Here is a 7597-nt window from a genome sequence, read left to right on the forward strand (position 1 = left end):
TCAAGGGGTTCCCATTATAACCCAACCGCGTAAGAAACGCAAAATTTGGGAACATAACACCGATATGACGGTAACTAGGGCGGCAAGAGTGGAACAAAACACCAGGCATAAGGCCGAGCCTTCCACCCTTTACCAAGTATATAGATGCATTAATTAGATAAGAGATATTGTGATATCCCAACAAGTAAACATGTTCCAACAAGGAACAACATCTCCATGTTCCAACAAGGAACAAACTTCAATATTCACCTGCAACTAACAACGCTATAAGAGGGGCTGAGCAAAGCGGTAACATAGTCAAACAACAGTTTGCTAGGACAAGGTGGGTTAGAGGCTTGGCTTAACAATATGATAGGCATGATAAGCAAGTGGTAGGTATCGCAACATAGGCATAGCAAAAGAGCGAGCAACTAACAAGCAAAGATAGAAGTGATTTCGAGGGTATGGTCATCTTGCCTGAAATCCCGCAAGGAAGAAGAACGAGTCCATGAAGAAGAAAAACAGATGTAGTCGAACGGGTCCTCACAAACGAGACGTTATCGGAACCAACCCAAAGAAAGCAACACCGGAAAGAAGCACACAACATAGTAAACAAACAACACACGAACAAGGCATGATATGCGGGATGCGGTATGTGGTGCATATGCATGATATGGAAAGGAATGATTGAACCTGGCCTCAACTTGGAAATCCAAGAGTGCCACTGGAAAGGTGAGGTGATTTCGGTCGAAATCGATATAAAGATCACCAGAATCGGATGCACAGTTTGGAAATGGCAAGCAAAACAACTATGACACCGGTCTGCGATAATCAGGAAGTAGCCGCCTAAATGCACCAAGATAATTATGCTACAGCACTCAAACATAACAACAAAATACATGGCAGGGATCCACTCAAGAAGCTTAACAAAAGATGAACACTGAGCTACGGCTAATTTATCCATTAACAGGTTCAAACAAGCATGGCAAAAGAGCAAATGATAACAGGCTTCAGACTTGGTGAAATTAACATAAGTCTAGAATTTATCATCAGGAAGCACACTTTAGAACATAAAACTACATGCTACAGGAACTTAGCATGGCAAATAAAGGCATAGCATGAAGCTACTCAAAGCACTTAACAAAAGTCCCTTAGTAACCTTGAGCCAAAAGGGATCATAAAATACAATTGCAAGCATGTGAACATAGCAAGAACATAAACAGATTCAGACTTAGTGAAAAACTGGAGCATGCAAAACAGTTAACGAGTAGGCATGTTTACGAGCTCGATGCACTCACTACAAAGCATGGCATGACAAACTAAACATACACTCATCAAGAAGACATGGCATATAAGCTAGACATGGCAAGAACAACAACATAGCATGCACAGATCAAGAGCAACAACCTCGGCAAAATCGCTAAACAAGTTAACAATCTGCCAGGAACATTTTATAGCAAAAGTAGAGCTCAATTGACTCAAGATAGGGTGCTCCATAAATGCAAACAAAGACATGTATGGATAGAGCATCATAATATTAACAAAATATCCTTACTGATCATCCTCAAAAGAGGCACGGACCACTAGGAAACAACATGAACATATGGCATAGCGACAAAAACAGAACAAGGACTTAGTGAAATTCTAAGTCCCTGAAAACAGTGTTACCGATTACGCTACTTTGCAAGCTTGTGCTAGTCACCACAAATATCACAAAAATACATGGCAAGCACCTCTGTAAATATGGCATGGCATATAACAAAACACATGTAGAGCTCATGATCATAGCATAAACACATTAATCATGGCAAAAATGACAAAATGCCATTTGGTGAAATAGATCTGACAAATTCCTCACATAGCCCTCTTCCAACAGCATTTCGGGCAACAAGATGAGCTCAAATGAAAATGATGCAATGAGATGAAATGATGTACTCGTCGAGGCGAACATTTTGATATACTAGATGCATGAATCGGAGCCACAGATGATGAGTTATGATGCGTTGAAAAATGCAAAATAATGCAGATTCCAGAAAAGACTTGGCCGATTTCATGAAAAAAATAGAGAGCGTCAAGTAGCTCTAAGTCGCACGGGCGAGAGATAAGGACTGGTGGGGCGCTCACCTAGTGGGCTGCAGGCCCAGGTCGGAAAGAGGGAAGCGGGCCGGGACGGTTGGGCCGCGGTCAACAAGGCCATGGGGGAGGCCCACGCGAGGGGTCGTCGGCGTCCTCGCGCTCTGCCGACGCAAAGGACGTAGGGCCGGCGGCGGCGGCGGTTGCCCATTCGGATCTCGCCGGATCCGGCCCGGAGCTACGAGCTAGCGACGATGGAAGGCGGATCCGAGCATGGCGCCCCCGGATCCGGCGACGACGAGGCCGGGCGGCGAGCGAAGCGGCGTCGCGCGGAGAGGAGGCGAGGCGCGACCGGGGACGGCGTCGCGGGGCGGCGGCGCGCTGGGTTGGTGGCGCGCCCGGCGAGGCAACGGAGGCTGACGACAGCGGAGTCGGCGGCGCACGGGGCGGCGGTTGCGGGCTCGGCGTGGCCCGGTTCGGCTCGGGGCGGGCCGGATCTGGGCCCCGGGTGGCGGCGGCGATGGTGGGAAGCGGCGGCGACAGGTGGTGCAACGGGAGTGGCTGCGGCGGCGGAGAAGCTGACGTGTCGCGCTCTGATTGGCTCAAGGGACGTGGTGGCTGGACATGTCCGGCACGGTGGGAAGTTTTTGTACGGCGGCGCGAGGAGCGGGGCTAGGGTTTGATCTGCGCGAAAATTTCGGAGGGAGACACATATTTATAGGTAGAGGGAGCTAGGAGAGTCCAAATGAGGTGCAGTTTGCGGCCACGTGATTGTGATCGAACGACCGAGATGATGGAGGGGGTTTAGGTGGGTTTTGGGCCACTTTGGAGGGGTGTTGGGCTGCAACACAGACGAGGCCTTTTCGGTCCCTCGGTTAACCGTTGGAGTATCAAACGAAGTCCAAATGGCACGAAACTTGACAGGCGGTCTACCGGTAGTAAACCAAGGCCACATGACAAGTCTCGGTCTAATCCGAAAATGGTTAACACCCGCACACGAAAAGAGGTAGAAAGGGACACCGGGTGACATAGGAGCGCCGGATTGCAAAACGGACAACGGGGAAAATGCTCGGATGCATGAGACAAACATGTATGCAAATGAAATGCACATGATGACGTGATATGCAATGCATGACATGCAAGCAATGACAAGGAAACAACAACGAATAAGTAGAGGACACCTGGCACATCGGTCTCGGGGCGTTACAACACTCCACCACTACGAGAGGATCTCGTCCCGAGATCTAGAATGGCACCGGAGGGAAAACGGAAGAGAAAGAGAAGAGGTAAAACTAAGTTGCGTCTTTGACAAACGAGTGAAACCAAAGAACCTTGCAAAGGTTGAGCAAAAAGAAAGAAAGAAAGCAACAAAGAAGAACAAAGTTGAAAGCACTCCGTTAAGAAAGAGGAATAAGAAAGAACTGACTCTGGTAGCACTTCGGTTGAAAAGAGATGAAGACTTGATAAAATGAAAGAGCTTGAGCAAAAGGGACACAACACTCCGGTTAAGTGGATAAACCAAGAAAAGAACACGATCCTGACAAAACGAGAAGAAGGTTTGAAGAGAGCAGCAACACAATGCCTCCGGAACAAAAGTAAGAATGGAATGAACGAAGGGAAAAACGAGAGCACGCTTACAACAAATGCTAGAACGGAGTTGTTGGAAAACCAACAACGAAAAGAATAATCTTGATATGGTCTTATGGAATACATCTCAAATTATGAGGTGACAACCTGCCACTAAAGAAAAACAATGGATTTGAATTGATAAGAATAAGGAGGCGAGAAACTATTTCACCGGAAGGATAAAGAAGAACTTGGGTCAAACATAAGCTGCATAAATAGCAAGAATCCTTAGGGAAAGCTTTAGGTGAAATATAAACCAAGATAACTCGAATGAGGAGATTGATGGGTTTAAATACCTCATTCTTAACAACATGTGAATCATGAAACATGAACTCAAATTATCAAGAATGACACAATACCACCTCCAATGATACGGAAGAAAGAATCGCACTCCGGATAGCAAGATGGAGAATGCCTGAGCTCCTCTGAATAGAATCTTGATGAACACTTCGAGAAGGAATTAAAACCTTTATGAACCAACATGTAGAGCCTCCATGAAGAACTTCGGTAAACAGAAGGATAATGAAAAGAAAGAGAAGTTGAAAACACAAGGTGAAACCTTGCAATGATTTGATGGATCTTCGGAATGATATAATTGAAATAACTTTGAGCTCCGGAAAAGAAAGATGGACAACTTGAATCGAGAATTTGATGAACCTCCGGAATAAGGAATTAATCACTTGGGTGAAACAAGAGTAAGAATTATGTTATGCGAATGCTTCACCAATTAAATTAATGAACATCAACGGATTTGACATATTACTTATTCTCGTAGAAAGGATTAAGATAGATATAGCGTCACTTGGAAGGTCTTCAATGAACCATCGGTAGGATTAGGAAACAACGAATGAATTGGTATGATAAGGAAGGAAGAGAAATCTTAAACGAACAACCGTAAGGATTGAAAATGAACGAAGATAACATAAAGAAACACCGGGAAGAATTAGCAAATGAGCGAAGATGCTTGAGAGAATTTAGATACATGAGAACGAAGAGATCAAGAGCTGGTAATAGAATACTTGAATGATGCACCGGTAAGATTTAGAGAAAGAGAGTTGAAAGTTGAGAATGAATAAATCTGAGATGATGGACTCCGGATGATCAAACTGAAAAGACTCCTGAATTGCTCCGGATAGGTGAAAAGAATTTTCGCGATCAAAACAATTACGAGAGGATGGTCTTGAACTAGAACCACGAATCTCTGAGAGAACGGATAAGATATGGATGTAAACTCTTCTTCAATCTTCAAAATCCAAGAAAAACGACGAGAAACACCACCAAATTGTTGAGGCACTCCGGAATGAAGAATAGAAAAGGTTGAGCCAATGATGAAAGAATTTGACCAATCTTGGAAAAATACATTTGACTAATGATGATTCATTCTTAAGTCAAACTTCAAAAGAATTTAGGATAGCTCCGGGAAAATAAGAAGAGTCAGGTAAGATCCTGGGAAAAGACCTGTGGGTTAGGGCCCACTCAAAAGATACACCGTAGAATGATTACTTGAAAGAGAGATTGCATCGGTTGAATTAAATGACTTGAATGAGATAACAATCTCGAAAGAGCTTGAAAGGATTACGAAAGCAGAGTGGAAACACGCATCTTCTGAGATTTCTAGAACACTCCGGAACAAATGAATAGCGAAGAGTGGATGATTATTTGGTGCACCGGTATGATAAAACTTCTGAAACGAGGAAAAAGATTTGATCAACACCAAAAACTTGAATTGAATCCACCGTAGATGAAAGGAATGAAGAATGAAGAACTTGAGGCTCCGTTAGAATCTTCATGAGCATCACCGGATAAGAACATTGACGGAAAAGGAATGGAGAGACTTCACATGAATAAAAGTATACTTGATTAAGAAATCTGAATCCTTGAAGAAAACAAGGGTGGGAGGGTGGGAAAACAAAGACAACTTGGAACGGATGAAACAAACGCCGTTGAGAAGAGCTGATAATTGATCTTGCAAATGTTCAAGTGATCGGATCCACTTGAGGAGAGACACACCGGTTGACAAGAAATTGAAATGACAAACTCGATGATCGAGAAGGATTAGTATTCACATAGAAATGTGAGAACACCGCTTAGGAAAGGTATGGAATCAACATTTGACTTCGAAGCAACTCGAATACCACAGCTCAAAAACAAAACAAAGGATTGGCTTGCATAATAAGCCGGAACAAACATATGATAGAGATTTCGTCCGAAGTTTTCGTGGTGGGGCCTACACGGGCTCGATCGTACAGCACCATCATGTACAAGGCAGTGCATATGACATACAAAGCGTCCCCGAGTTGGCATAGCCAAGGACTCTTTAAGACACAACGAGACCACTGTAAAACCGACCGTGAATAGGCGGACCACTAGACGTCGAACCCCAATTTCATATCATACATCTGTCGGAAAGTTATCCTAAGAGCTACTTGAATTCCCACTTATAAACTCCCAAAATTTTCCGGTTATGCAATCAGGTGTTGGGGATACAGGGGAAGCATAATATCTCACCCAAAACTAGCAAATCCTACATCCAGCTGTATCCATCCTTCAACACGTAACCAAGAAACCTTCGGAAATCGTTTACCTCAACCTTCGAAAAGCATCCGTTATACAAGTTATGGCAATACTCCCGAACTCCCGCCCCCAGTACTGGGTGGCGTCGAGGTTGTCTCACCAACAACTACATAAAAGAGATTTTCGATGTCGGCGAAACTCAGGTATTCCAGAATCTCAACGATAAAATTGTGACGACAACACCTCGGAGCTCAACTCCCCGGGACACTTCCACAACCTCTAAATGTCAGGAGGCACCAAGAACAATGTTCTCGTCACAAAACCATCGGAACGATTCCAAGATACCCACGTGATCCTAATTTTTTTAGTGAAATTTGAGAACAGAAGAGTCAAAACTCTACGTCAGGATGCCTTTCCAGAGCGACGAAGGGACTGGGAGTAAAAAGAAGTCCTAACTCTCCGATATATATAAATCCTAAATGACTCAAAACATTTCTAGACTAAAAAACGCCAGCGATTCGATCAATCAGGGGGCTCCTAAGGTCGGGGAAGGCTCTGATTACCAACTTGTAACGCCCTCGATGCGGCTATATCTCCCACGTGTCGAAGCACGACTTAGAGGCATAACCGCATTGAAAGCAATGTCGCAAGTGAGGTAATCTTCACAACCCATGTAAATAAGTAAAGGGGAAAAGATACATAGTTGGCTTACAATCGCCACTTCACACAATTACATGAATAAAGCATTACATCATCCAAATACAATCAAGGTCCGACTACGGAACCAAAATAAAAGAAGACTACCCCAAATGTTACACAGATCCCCGATCGACCCCAACTGGGCTCCACTACTGATCAACTGGAAACGGAAACGACATAACGAACACGATCTTCATTGAGCTCCTCCTTGAGCTCGGTTGCGTCATCTGCACGGTTCAACGGCACCTGCAAGCTGGTTTTGGAAGTATCTGTGAGTCACAGGGACTCAGCAATCTTACACCCTCGCGATCAAGACTATTTAAGCTTATGGGACGGGTAAAAGGTATGAGGTGGAGCTGCAGCAAGCGACTAGAATATATGGTGGCTAACATACGCAAAAGAGAGCGAGAAGAGAAGGCAAAAGCACGGTCGAACAACTATGATCAAGAAGTGATCCTAGAACAACCTACGTCAGACATTACTCCAACACCGTGTTCACTTCCCAGACTCCGCCGAGAAGAGACCATCACGGTTACACACGCGGTTGATGTATTTTAATTAAGATCAACTTCAGGTTTTCTACAACCAGACATTAACAAATTCCCATCTGCCCATACCCGTGGGCTCGGCTTTCGAAAGTTCAAATCCCTGCAAGGGTGTCCCAACTTAGCCCATCACAAGCTCTCACGGTCAACGAATGATATTC

Source organism: Triticum dicoccoides, chromosome 6A (genome assembly GCF_002162155.2).
Source record: "Triticum dicoccoides isolate Atlit2015 ecotype Zavitan chromosome 6A, WEW_v2.0, whole genome shotgun sequence".
Taxonomy (NCBI): Eukaryota; Viridiplantae; Streptophyta; class Magnoliopsida; order Poales; family Poaceae; genus Triticum; species Triticum dicoccoides.